We start from the raw sequence: 15,072 nt of genomic DNA, 5'->3' as shown, positions 1-15,072 counted from the left end.
GTAGAGCGTTGAAAGCGACGAGAAAGTGATATATACAATCGTATGGAATTGCTGATAGCAGAACATAATCTGCTCTGTGAAGGCACGTGTAATAATGTACAAGTTTGCAGTAAGAAAAACAGGGGATGCGATGTGGAATTCCGCGAAAGACGCGACCTAACAAGCCTATGAAAAATCAATAGCATCCTGGTGCTTACAAAACCTACTTACTGAAAAAGATAAACAAACAAAATTAATTTCTTTCTGTTACATTATAAGACTTAAGGAGGAATGATTTCAATCTTTTTTTGAATGAAAACAAAGAAGGAGCATTTTTTTTAATGTCTGGACTAAGGGAGTTCCAGAATCTTGGGCCTGTATAAATGAATGTCTGCTGAGCTAACACAGTTCTAAGCAGGGGCAAGTGAAATTCATTAGACTGTCTCATTGGGTAACTATGGTATGTCAGGTTACGAGGAAACATAGAATCAAATATAAACGGAAGACAGTTGTTATTATAACTATACATAAATTGTCCTAAATGAAATAAAAACAAATCTTTAAAATTCAGAATATTATTTTCAGAAAACAAAGAAGCTGTATGAGAGCAAGGAGCGGCATTACAAATGATTCGAAGTGCCTTCATTTGTAACAATAAAGCCCTATCTAATAATGTTTGATGCGTGTTTCCCCATGCCAAAATTCCGTAATTTAAATAAGGTAATATCAAAGACGAATACAGTATAAATAATGAATGTTGGGGAAGAAACAATTTGAACCTGTTAATGACGCCTATATTACGTGAAATAATTTTACAAACATAATTGTGATTCCAAGAAATGTTGTATATGAAACTCTTGCTAAAACAGTATCGTCAAAATAAATACCCATATTCAAATTATCTAAAGTGTTACTAAAAAACATACACTTGGTTTTATTCATATTCAGGGACAGCTTATTAGCTCGTATCCAATCTCGTAAATTTTGTAACTCCGAATTTACTGTATGCACAAGAGTATTTAGATCTTCATGTGAATAAAACACATTTGCGAAAAGTATGAATGATAACACTTGGGAGGAAGCACATAAATCATTAATATAAACAATAAACAACAACGGCCCCAATATACTACCTTGTGGCACGCCACAAATTAGTTCTCTCATATCAGAGTTATAATTGCTTATTGAAACATATTGATTACGATCAGTTAGATAATTCCTGAACCACTCCAAGGCCTTCCCACGTATACCATAGTGGGACAACTTATAAAGCAATATATTATGATTAATAGCGTCGAAGGCCTTGGAGAAGTCCAGGAAGATACCGATCATATGAGAGTGATTATCTAAAGCATGTGCTACTTTATCAATGAAATTCAAAAATGCATGAGAGGTGCCATGCTTTTCTTGAAAACCAAACTGGGAGTTTGTTAGAACACAATGCGTCTTCAAAAAATTCATTGTTCTTTTATATATAATTTTCTCTAAGATTTTTGATATACAAGATAATAAAGAAATAGGTCTATAATTACTAATATCTAAGTTATCACCATTCTTAAATATAGGAATAACTTTTGCTATTTTCATTTGTTCCGGAAACTGACCATTTGACATTGACAAATTGAAAATATACACCAAAGGATCCACAACAGAATATATTGCTCCTTTTAAAATCATATTGCTTATATCATCATAACCTGCACTTTTTTTTTTCAAACCAGAAACAATATCAATAACCTCATGCCTTGTGGTAGGAGTAAAAAGTATAGAATGTGTATCATACTGATTCAAAAAATCAGTAAAATGTTTATCAGTATTGGGAATTTCTTGAGCAATATCTTCTCCAATAGTTGTAAAATATTTTTTGAAAATATTTACAATATCTTGAGAATTATCAATAACCTTGTCATCAAATCCAATTTTTGATATACCAGAGATTTCGGTTGATATATTCATAGCTTGTTTTGATACATTCCACGTACTTTTTATGTCATATCTATATCTCTGCAATTGCTCATGATAATATTTTTTCTTTTCTATACGTAATATTTTTGTGAGGGTTTTTTTTATACGAAGTGTATTTCAAACGTGCTTGCTCAGTTCTTTTCATCTTAAATGAGTACAACAATTTATTTTTTCTATTAATAGATCGTAAAATGGACTTTGTAATCCAAGTAAGCCTTGATGTTGTTTTATAATTCCCCCGTTTGTATTTTCTCTTGGGAATACATATATCCAAATGATTATTCAAAACCTTAAAAAAAGTTATTCAAAGACAAATTAATGTCATCTGTATCAAACACACATTCCCAATTAGCATTATCCAAAGAAGCACAAAAAGAAAACAAATTTTCTTGAGTTACTCTACGCCTTTCCTGACGATGAAATGGATTAACATTACTATGATTATACTTAAAATGCGTCATAACAGGAAAATGATCAGTCATATCAGACAAAATTATCGAAGAATCTGGGAGAGTTAAATTATTACAAAAAATATTGTCAATCAAAGTAGCCGAATGACTAGATGGTTTGGAAATAAGAGGTAAAAAAGAAAAGGATAAGAATGTATCAAGGAATTCACCCGGTAATTGTCTGTTGTATGTTTTAACAATTCAATATTAAAATCACCGAGTATAAAGGACTCTGAGTTAGCAAATAAAGGATCTGTGAGCAGTTCGGTGAGATATGATAAAAAATCTTTGTTATTAGAATTTGGGGGTCTATAGATAATACCTATCACAATATTTTTACAACCAGAAACATTACTTTGAACAAAAAGGGACTCCACAATATCATTCATTTTGCTCAACTTTTCACAAACAATACATTCAAAACTGCTTAAAACATATAAGGCAACCCCACCGCCAGAACGATCGGGTCTGTTATTCACCAAAACATTATATCCTTCAAGCGAGAAAGATCGTTTGGGGCATGAAGATAACCATGTTTCAGTTAATCCTATCACTGTAAATAAAGGGTTATTTGGGTTATCCAACAATAACTGTAATTCATCAAAATGCTTACTTAAACTTCTTATATTCAAATGTATCAACGAAAATATGTCTTTACATAAACCCTTACGAATTTCTTTAAATTGATTCATAGTAACATAACTACATAATGGGGCTTGGATTAAATCATCAAAATCATACTGCATTTCTTCAGCTGTTGAATTCATATCATCGGCAACTAACTTATCATAAAAAATGTATGCGAGTGAGAAACTACATCATCTAGGAAATCATATTCTGGTGTAGTAGGTCTAAATAGATAAAAAAAAAAAAATATCATCATCCAATACGGAATGAAAAGGCACATTTATCCCTTCAGCCATTTTGAATGAGAAATTCTCTGACAGTTGAGCGCGCAAATGATACTAACAGGGAGAAACCAGCATAGGCATAACAGCAAAGTCGACGCGGTAGATACCGCACCGGATTCTGCGCAAAGTGAAATGGGAGGCTGGCGCCATGTGTGAAAATGAAGGGTACGTGCCTCTCACAGGCATACACACAAAATGTTCGGGCTAGTTGGCTGTCAGCAAAACCAGGGGTACAGATAGAGTAGTTAGAGGCAAGGAAATAAGAGGAGCATTGAACAGTCAAGAAAATATAAAACATTGCTAATGTCTCTGTAGGCTTACACTTCGTTATAAAACACAACATACTTAGAAAAGAAAAGAACAAAATGTTGAAAATACACATGATGGACATTGATCTAACACGATACACTACAGTACAGGTAAATTTCTCGTATGAAACGAGGGTGTAATCCCAGTTGCGGGTAGAGCTCCCGCCAATAAGTGCTAAAAAACATCAACAGCTGATTTATATCGAGATACACGGAATGAGGTAAGCCTTTGTGAAAAGGAGAAAAGAGAAAGTGGGATAATTGATCAAGAGGGTGAATAGTGAGAGTACATTGTCAGAGCACCTTGTATTTTGAAAAGAAATAAGTGCGGCGGGGAGAGTCTCGTCTCAGTGGACTTGGAATATGCAGAATGACACCGAATAAATCCAAGGGCTTCGAAAGGGTAGAGATTTGGGGGACTTTGACGTATTCAATAAAAACAGAAGATCAGAAGAACTCTGTACAGGTTAAGAAAAATGTGCATATATCATGAAATAAGACATGTACATTTGAGCAATTTATCGACGTGTTGACATCAATCATCACTTTTTTTTATCAATGTGCAGCTGTTCAAAAACTTGCTCAACATCAGGGTCAAGGACTTACGTAAGACAAAATATGAAGAAAGAAAAAATAAGAAAGAAAGAGAGAGAAAAGAATGTTTAAAGGGAAGGTGTCAGCAAGTAAAACGTATAGAACCGCACACTTCTGAACTGGGTGTGGGCAAAACAGCACCAATTGAACCCGGTAATCTGCTACATCGACAAAGACTAAACAAGGATAGTGAATTGAGGGAATTGACCTATTCCCAACTTGTAACAAGACAAACAAAAATCGGAGAAAAGTTCCTGTGACAGGGAACAAAACGTTTGTACTTGGACATTGGATCTATTAAAGGGAATGTGTATCGGTTCAAAAACATGCTAAGCATTAGCGTTTAGTCAGAGGACCTGCGTAAGACCAGAAACTTGCATATCAAAACGAGTGGGAAGTATAGAATGAATGCTAGACTAACAACAGCAAGAAAGAGAAAAAAATGTACATATATTATGTGATAATCAGGTGATAATGCACGTGAAGCTGAATATTCTGTCTATGTGTTGACATAAAATCAACGATTATTCTATCAATGTGCAGCTGTTCAAGAACTTACTTAACTTCAGGGTCAAGGACTTACGTAAGACAAGAATAATTTAAAAAAAAAAAACAAAAGAGAGTGAGAATGGGTCTTGTACAAAGATTGAGTACCTGTATCTGATTCTGTGGTAAGCTTTTATCGGCCACTTTGTGTACTGAAACCGTGGAAACTGTATTAAACATCTCCGATATTTTCTATAAATCCTGTTGTATAAGTAACTCCAGTCAATGAGCTACATGTATCGTATTATCGAGATTTATTACTGCCACTGCTTTTCTTCTCTTAGAAATTACTTCATAAAGCAGAAACTTTACTCAGGTTGTCACAAGGAAAACGATGTTAATTTGTGCGGGTTGGTTTTTGTCTACCAGAAAAGATGCTATAAACCTAGCAAGTTCAACATCACTTCTTTGCATACGGTATATAGATGTTTGGACACATTCATTGTGGATTCAATATCTCTACTGCTGTAGATGATTATGTATACTGATTTTATGTCTATGTCTATGTTGTTGGTACTTTTCTGTTCCCATGGCTGCAAAAACATACGTCTATTCTCATTAGTACTCAAACACCAAGAAATTAAACCATATCTTTTCATAACATGTTTGATGGGGTAACATCTCAAGCTTCTCATGAAGCTTTTCAGTTTCCTTTTAGTCAACTTGACGATATCAGTTTTCTCAATGAATTTCAAAGTCACACAGTAGATCCAGATCGACTGTCGAACCTACAGTTCAATCCCTTTTCTGTATCTGATGGCTTGTTTGGGACCGATGACCTAGATCCGGATAGGAATTTTGTTCTTAGTAATTTTGAAAATTCTAGTCGTTACTATGAACTAGAAAACTTTGCCAGTCGATTTAGTCCTTTAAAAAATGATACCTTTTTTTGCATACATTTTAACTCTAGAAGTCTTCCAAAACATCTAGAGTCTATTAGAGACATATTACATTCACTTGAATTTCCATTTGATGTTAGCGGGTTTTCTGAAACATGGCTGAAAGACACAAGTCCGTCTGTAAACATACCAGGTTATACCATATTATGTAATAACAGAAGTAATAGAACAGGTGGAGGTGTCGCACTTTATATGAAAAATGCACTATCTTATAACGAGAGATCCGATCTGCTGCTCCCAAGTAATTTGTGTTGTGATTCATTATTCATTGAAATCAACTCTCCACAAGAAAGGAATATAATAGTCGGCGCCGTTTATAAACCTCCGAATGTAAATATCACACGATTTAATGAGGCTTTTTCTACACTGATATGTGATCTTGTCAGAGAAAATAAAAACAAATTATATAATGGGTGATTTGAATATTGATCTTCTGAAATTTAATACACACTCAAACATTCACGATTTTATGCATTCTCTGTCAAGTAATTGTTGTATACCTCTGATATCTAGGCCAACACGCATTACTAGAACTTCTGCAAGTTTACTTGACAATATTTTCACCAATCAATTTGATTTACCTATTGAGAGTGGTATTCTATACTCTGATACCACTGATCATTTACCAGTTTTTCAGATAACATCTCTCAAATGTTAATGTAACAAAAGTAGTGAAGATTTGTATTCTAGATGTATTACAAAAGACAGAATAATTCCATTCAGAAATGCTCTACAGGATGCGTGTTGGGATGATATTAAAGAAACTGATGATATTAATATAGCTTATAATATGTTTGAATTAAGATTGCGTGGTTTATATGATGTATATTTCCCTCTTCAACGTATATCTTCTAAAAAGAGACGACTGAAGCCATGGATGACTGATAGCTTATTGTCAGAGGTAAACGGCACGGAAGGGTTTTCTTTTTCTTTTCTCCTACCCTCTTGTTTACGGTGGGCTACTGTCTAGGTAGAAGGAATTTTTAGGCCAACAGCTGGCGAGATCGAGGTTGCAAGCTGCACCCTTCTCGCAGCGCGGGAAGAAATGCTTGGCTGGGTTTCCTGCGAATTTTGTTATGATTCATTTGTTTATCAATAAAGGCCTCACCCCGGTATTTGAATAAAGAGAATGTAAGTGATAGTGAGTAGTCAAATTACAGGTTAATTATTATTGTATTGGTATGGGAGTGAAAGGTTAGAATTAAGGGAATCGCACTGATTGGCGAACGATAATGTATGCAAGGTTAAGAGCGAGAGAGGGAGCGTGAGAGAAGATAAATAGCTGTGAAGGAGGAATAAGAGAGGAGAAGCTAATCCGACGCGAGAGTGGAAAGACCGCTTGTGCCCATTGGGAAGGGTCGAGGCTCGTCGAAATAGGAGGGAATCTAGGATAAGACTCCGCTGAGATCCGAGCTAAAAGGCAGTGAGGGAGAAAGCGAGAGAGAAGTTGAACCTGTGATACTCCGAGGCTAAAGTATTCCTGCTGCTGAGCGGAATTGGCAGACGGGGTACTGGACGACAACTCCGAGGGCAGACGGCAACTCTCCGCGCGGTGCAGGGCAGAAATAACTGTAAGTGGAGTTTATATGCTGATTTCAGTAATTTTCTTCCAGTTAGTTTTTTGTTTAGGGACTCAATAGAGGCGCTGTTAAAACGAGGCGCCTGGTAGTAAATGACAATATTAGTTCTTTTGTATGAAGAGAATGATTTGAGGTGTAAGGTGAGAATGAATTGATATGTGGAAGAAAGTAGGGTGGTAATTTTGTGTGCAGAAATAAAGTACAGAAGTATATCCAACAGTGTTATAGCTGTAAACCAAGAAGCTTGGTTATGGTTTATGCACACATTGCAAACATTGGGTCAATTGGGTAAAAAAAATCCGAAGTTATAAATTATGATGAAGAGAATTCTCAGGTATAGAGAAATGTTTTTGGGCGAATGTAAAGGAATAGTTACAGTAGGAATAGGTATTAATATTCGCCATACAGAGCGCGAATGCCATGAGGTTATAAGATGATTTTGATATTGATGTTCTAAGGAGATTGTGATATTGATGTTATGAGTGTGACACAGAATAGTCGCCGTGTAGTCGGAGAATATCAAAGTGAGGATAGAACAGTATTAATATGGATGGACATTATTGTGTTAGTGGTGGTTAATTGTAAATTTACAGCCGCATCCTTATATTGCTACGAGCTGAAGCAGCCGCATTGCTACGAGCTGAGAGAGCCGCAGTGCTACGAGCTGAGACAGCCGCACCACTACGAGCCGAGGCCGCCGCAGTGCTACGTCGAGCTGACACAGCCGCGCTACTACGAGCTGAGTCCGGGACCAGCCGCTGCTCGGTGACACAGTCACGGTCGTCAGCAGAGACGCTGTCATCACTGGCCGGGCCAGACTGGTCGACGTCGGCACCGACGCTGCACCCTAGCGATCTACAAGACGCACGAGGGCGCCCTCCAGCGACGTCATAGGACACAGAACTCGGCAAGATAACGCCTGATAGTTGATAGTTACTGGAGCTCCGTAGGCAGTAATACAAGTGTATCAGTGTAGTTGTAACAGGGAGTTTGATGAGGTTGATTTAATCTAATGAATTTAGGGGAATAATTGATTGAAGTATATAAGTAGATAATTCATTTATGTTGTGTTGCGTTATGATGACATCTGTCAGAAAAACATGGAACCCGCAGAGGAATTAAAATTTTGTTTATTGCATTTTGAATCCAAAACAAAAATTTGCACGCTGTGTTATTTACGTAGTCTATACTAGAGTAAGGTAGCGCAGTAAGTTCCCCCTGACACTTATTGAAATTCGTACGATATAAAAATAAATTATATAAGATTTTTTTACATAAAGGTACGCTTGATAGCGAGATTAAGTATAAAAGTGTTCGTAATAAATTGAATTTTTTTTATTGCGAGAGGTTAAGAAGAAGTATTTTGTAAATAAATTTATCCAGTATAAATCTGATATTAAAAATACATGGAATGTTATTAATTCATTGTTACCATTTAAACAGGGCAGAGATGGGGATATTAAACTGAAAAATAATGGACAGATTATTGACAGCTGTGAAGGTGTAGCTGAGAGTTTCAACTTTTTTTTGCTGGCATCGGGCCAAACCTTTTTATTACCTGAAAATCATGGGAACTTCCAATATCTTCGCACACCTGTACATGCAACAGTGTTTTTATATCAAGTAACTGAAAATGAAGTTTGTGATATTGCAAAATCGTTTCAGAACGGTAAATCATCTGGTGTTGATGATTGTAAAACTGGTGTTGTTAAAAATGTTATATCATTTCTAAGTGGACCACTTTGTTATATTTTTAATATGTCTTTGAGTAAACGTGTTTTTCCTGACAAATTAAAGATTGGGAAAATAACCCCTGTATTTAAAAGTGGAGATAAAGCTGAAATAAGTAATTACAGACCTATAACTGTCCTCTCGTGTTTTAATAGAATACTTTATTTTTTACTTTTTTAAAATTATATTTACACGGGCTATGAAATTCATTGATAAAAATAAAATATTAAGTAATAGTCAATATGGTTTTCGACAAAAATTCTCTACATCTTTAGCCTTAATTGATTTAACAAATAAGATTGTTGATGCCTTTGAACATGATATGTACACGTTGGGAGTGATCATTGACTTGTCAAAGGCTTTCGATACTCTCAACCATGATATTCTGCTTTCTAAGTTACATCATTATGGTTTTCGAGGTACTGCCCATAGCTGGTTTTCTAGTTATCTTAAAGATCGTTATCAGTGTACTAAATATAATTCTGTTGTTTCACAACTCAGTAAAGTTCAATGTGGTGTTCCTCAGGGTTCACTACTTGGCCCCCTTCTCTTTATATTACATATAAATGATACAAATACTGTTTCGGACAAGCTTTCTTTTATATTATACGCTGAAGATACAAATATTTTTTCATGTGGTAAAAACCTGGATATTCTATGCAATGAAGTCAATAGCGAACTTCAAAACGTATGTGATTGGTTTCAAGCTAACAGGTTATCTTTGAATAGTAAAAAATGTAACTATATTCTTTTTAATAATAGGAAAAAGGTTGATGTTATAAATGTTAATATTTACTTTAAAAATGATGCAATCCCTAAAGTAGATAAAACAAAGTTCTTGGGTGTGTTTATAGACTCAAAGTTATCCTGGAAATTTCATATTGCAGAAGTTGAACGAAAAGTGTCTAAAAATACTGGTATTATTCGAACATTTGCGTATTTTCTGCCTGTTAACATACAACGTATGCTTTATTGTACACTTATCTTACCTTACCTAACGTATTGTAATATTGTCTGGGGAAATACGTTTGAATCAAGTCTGAAACGATTACAGGTTTATCAAAATCATATCATATTTATGTAATGTACGAAATATAGGTCCTGGTGGTGTTCGAACTGATACATTGTTTAACGAGTTAAAGTTACTGCGTTTAAAAGATATCAATACACTCCAATTGGGTTTATGTATGTATAAGTGTACAAATAATCTTTTTCCTGATCATCTATGTCGCTTATTTGAAGTAAACTCGGAATATCATAAGTGTGAAACCAGATCAGCTTCACTAATTCACATTCCAAAACATAGAAAAGTCTCATTTCAACACTCAGTGCGTTTTTCTGGTCCCAAGGTCTGGAATAATCTCCCAGCTCATTTAAAATCTGTACCGTCTTTTAGTCTATTTAAATGCCACTATAAATCGTCTTTCTTTCTGGAATGACGGAGTTCTTGCTATTGCGGTCAAGTCTGTTCTCACGGGGCCTGGCAGTGCCTGGTGTTGAGTCATATTAGTAACCCGTGCATTATCATCGGGCGAATCCACTTTACACACACAAGTTATTATTGTGTTGAACAGGCCTCGTGTGGGCTTTCAGGTTGCTAGGAACAACTTTTGTTCAAATGATATATGCACAAGATTTAAATATATCAGCAAAGATGTTTATTTAAGATTCAGTAGGTACTGCAAGAGTACATCTCAGTCATTGTCTTGTTACATTGGTGCAGATGTTTCGCATTACTTGAAGTTACATTGTATAAATATTCAATGTTTAACTCCGATATATGTAACCTCTGCTACTGGCCATAGGTTGTCACATATTTTCATAACTGTCGCCTCTCTGGTAGACTGCAATATCTCTCTTTGAGGAATATCTCATTCCAACAGTGCCATGTCCATTTACGATCTGGTTGGAACCAGTGCATTTCATCCATTGTCTTGTTTACATTTGTGCAGAGGTTTCATATTATTGGTAGTAATGAAATATGCAAAGGATAATTCAGATGCAGTAAACCTCGGATAAGTCGACGTTGAGTGAGTTGAAAATCACTTAATTCGAAGTTAAATAAAAAGTTCTGATTTTTTTTCTTTATGTACTTTCTCTAAGAAATATATGCATAAACTGAAATGCGAGAGTCGAATTTCCGCTGTGTCGAAGTTAAACAGTCGGTCTTTTTTTTGTATAAAAAACACTTTATTTACATTACTTGAGCCGAAGAAGATTTTTTGTCTGGCATCCTCATTACATTAGAGGAGTGCTGTACTGCTCTGCATGCATGTCGAACACATACACACAGTATATTGATCCATACTTTGTCCATTTACACAACACATCTATACTTTATCCATGTATGTCAAGCCAGAACTCCTTGTTCATAGTATTTTTAGTGACAGGCCAAATGGGCGAAGCTTATTTGTGCGTGACTGCAATGGAAGTGGGATGGCCCTGGGATCATTTGTTACCGGCGACAACGGTTTCAGGCAAAAGTCGGGCATTTTGAAAATTCATTTTTTCACTGAATCACATTGCCCATTTCGTAAGCTTTGCATTGATATAAAACACTTGTATTCTTCGGCGGCACCATAAGTGGGCATGGAAAGCAAAATAAAATGCACTTTTTAAGTTGTTAGCCTGACAAAATTGCGAGAAAACGGGCTTTGAAGATTCACCTCTTTCTCAAAGACAATGTCCGAGCGGCGATGCGAGGTGAGAATCACCCATCCGTACGATGGTGCCAATCGATGTTAAGCTCCGCCTCTAGCAACCACATCGCCTTCTGATTGGCTCACTGAGAGAGTCAAATTTCCCGGGCACCCTTCCTAGCAGCTCAGCGTATGGAGCCGAAAAACAATGCGGTTCGCTCGGGTTTGTTTAATACCATTACGTCTTTCAAGATGGCGGATACGATAATTGCACGTATGGTGTACATGTGTATGGTGCACACATTACGCAATGGCATCCACACGCCATGACCATGTGCATGTAACAGGAGCGGGTGGTGAATCCACACATTTACAAATCGCGTTTTCATTGTTGTTGATTTGACTTTATCATCGCCGACCTTTTTGAAGGCACATAAATGACAGTGCTGGCAAAGGTCACGCTTCCTGTTTGTTTTGCTTTTACAAGCCGTGCATATGTTGCCTTGTTTGGTGGTGTTAATTATTAAAACAAACAAACAAACTAGACTCGTTAGTTTCGTGCGATCTTGATGTGTAGTATTTGATTATAACTGGTTTCATGTGACCTCTCCTTTCCTCTCATCTACCTTTCCTTGAGTCAGTCTGCTGTCATAATTTTTACTACATGTACAAGTAGACTATTTTTTTTCTTCTTTTCACACGATTATGTCGTGCTACGTACATGATATTTGTTTCACTTCCGTTGTCGAATATTGCGGTAGAATAGTTTGGATAGAAAGCCAAACGAAGAGCACGAACTACAGCGTATAAACCACTATAGCAAGAACAATGGAGCATGTAATCACATGCACGCGTGGACAAAGCATTCCCCAAACGCTGCAACTGGTGTCTCCGAACCCGAATTATGTAAATGTGCGCGACGCACCAGCCAATCGCATGCGAGACCTTGCGCCGTAGCAACGCTGGGGATATTGGCGCCGCGTTCGAAAGAAGCTCGAAACTGACGAGCGCGATCCAACATAGGGTGCTTAAAATTCCATTTTCGATAGGAAAAAATGTAGTCTTATGCTACGAAATTTAGTGTAGATGTAGAAAACATATCAAAGATTCCATTTCTGCAAAAAAAAAAAAAAAAAATCGACAAAAATAATGGTAAAGATCGTTGTACCCCGCCTAGGAGGAAATTGCTATTGCGACTTTTGCCTGAAACCGTTGTCGCGGGTCACATTTGTCTCGGGGTTGGCGGAGAGGGGGCACGAGGCTGGGAGGGTGTCCGCCAGTGGTGGCTACCTGTGTTGCACTGTGGACATAACACATGTACACACACACACGCGCGCGCACACACACACAACACACACACACAACACACACACATACACACACACACATGCACACATACACACATACACACACACACACACAGGTCAAGTGGGCGGAGCTTGCTTGTTTGTGCATGACCGGCTGGCTGTAGTTTGGGTACCGGAGGTCTCGGAGAGTGTTTTGTTTCAGGGTCGGCAGGGATGAAAGCACACAGCTGAGAGAATGTCTGCCAGCAGTGGCTATCTATGTTGCACTATAGACACAGCACATGTACGCACACACTCACACACACGCACACACACATGCATGCATGCAAATATACTATGTACATAACTGAGTCAAAAACAAAAATCGACTCTCGCGAAAGTCGCATTTTCTTTTTCTTTTTCAGTCCCTAGAGCTTCGGCTCGTGCGCGGTTTGCTGTACCCAGGTATATGCAACATTTGCCATAGCCTGTAGCTTGTCACTACAATGTATTTTCATACTCATTGTTTAGTCCATGGGCCAAGACCCGAAAAATGGGTTGTTGGTACCATCTGAGGTGGCACAACCTTTTTGGTGTCAGTTTGTTTGTCGGGCATAGATATGCTTATCAAGCTATGATAGCATTTCCAATTGAGTAGCTTAGTCATAATAAATGAATTTTGAACCAATTTGGTACATTTTTTACATCCCTATACTTCTGAATCGAAACTAAACCGCTATACAAAGAAGAGCACTGCCTTCTGTATGTCCACAGGTGTTCTGTTGTAAACGCGGTGCGCTTAGTCTTTATTCAAGGCAGCGAAGGGAATATCCAAAGGGTTATGATGTCCACAGCTGTCACGCGGTGCGCTTAGTCTTTATCTAGACCAATGTGCCGTTATCATATCTAAAGTTCCTCATAGAAGGGATTATCTATACTGTTTTTATACTACCCTATCAACAAATACATCAGTTTTAAACAAAAAATCACTCTGTTCATTTACAATATCATTCATTATAATGTATCGTAGTGTACCGGTTCATTGTTTTGCATTACCTTATATTGTTGGAGGGAAATAAAGCAACATTGGCGTGGTATCAGCGTTTTCACCGTAGCGTTTTCGCCGGAAAATGATAAATAAATGAAATATACGGTAAAATTCACGAAGAATCGTTTTTGTTGTTGTTTTTAGATAAAAGGATATACACTGCATCATACGCATTGGATATTCCCTACGCCGTCTAGAATAAAGACTAAGCGCTGTGGACATCATAACCTTTGGATATTCCCTTCGCTGCCTTGAATAAAGACTAAGCGCACCGCGTTTACAATAGAACACCTGTGAACATACCATAGAGCTGCATTTTACAGCCCTATGGAACATACAGAAGACAGTGCTCTTCTTTACTGTAGCGGTTAGTTTCGATTCAGAAGTATAGGGATATAACAACGAGACCAAATTCGTTAAGAATTCATTTACTATGACTAAGCTACTCATTTGGAAATGCTATCATAGCTTGATAAGCATATCTATGCCCGACAAACAAAGTGACACCAAAAAGGTTGTGCCACCTCAGATGGTACCAATATCTGGCCTGGCCCATGGACTAGTTGCCTCTCTGTACTACTCTCTTTGAGGAATATTTCATTTCAATGTTGTCATGGGAACTATTATCATGTTTTCGTTGTTTGTTTTTTGTGTTTGTGCTTGTGATGTAATGTATTTTTGTAAGGCAGCTCACCACAAGCTTTGCTTTTTTCAGGTTCTGCCTTCCTGTACAATAATTTCATGCATGTGATTTCCTACATGAAAAAAAGATGGAAAATAAATGTTATACAAACTTGAGCAAACTTGAACTTTCGTAGTTGTTGTTGTTCTTATATTCTTCGACGTTTACATTTTCCCTCTTTATAATATGTCATTCTTTTAACTTGAATTCAATGTAAAAATTTACACTAAATCAGCTCCAGGGAATGAATACCCATCAAGCGATTTTTTTTTTTTTTTTTTTTTTTGTAGATTCCTCAAATTTCACACGTCTTATTTCTCTTATTTTCCGAATCCCACAATTACTCATTCGGTTTGTTATTATGTTTATGATTTATCCGTTGAAATTTTGAATATTGAATGATTATAACAATAAAATCAACTAAAAATAATATAAAGCATTATTCTATAACCATG

General features: G+C 36.7%; 1 protein-coding gene across 1 annotated transcript in view; it reads left to right on the top strand.

Annotated features, from left to right (window-relative positions):
• The window catches only part of LOC140226684 (uncharacterized), a 493,686-nt gene that overhangs the window by 79,215 nt on the left and 399,399 nt on the right, over positions 1-15,072 (top strand). The window lies entirely within an intron of this gene.

This window comes from Diadema setosum, chromosome 3 (assembly GCF_964275005.1).
Source record: "Diadema setosum chromosome 3, eeDiaSeto1, whole genome shotgun sequence".
NCBI lineage: Eukaryota > Metazoa > Echinodermata > Echinoidea > Diadematoida > Diadematidae > Diadema > Diadema setosum.
Note: the sequence above shows the minus strand (reverse complement) of the source record. Positions and strands in the feature narration are given on the sequence as shown.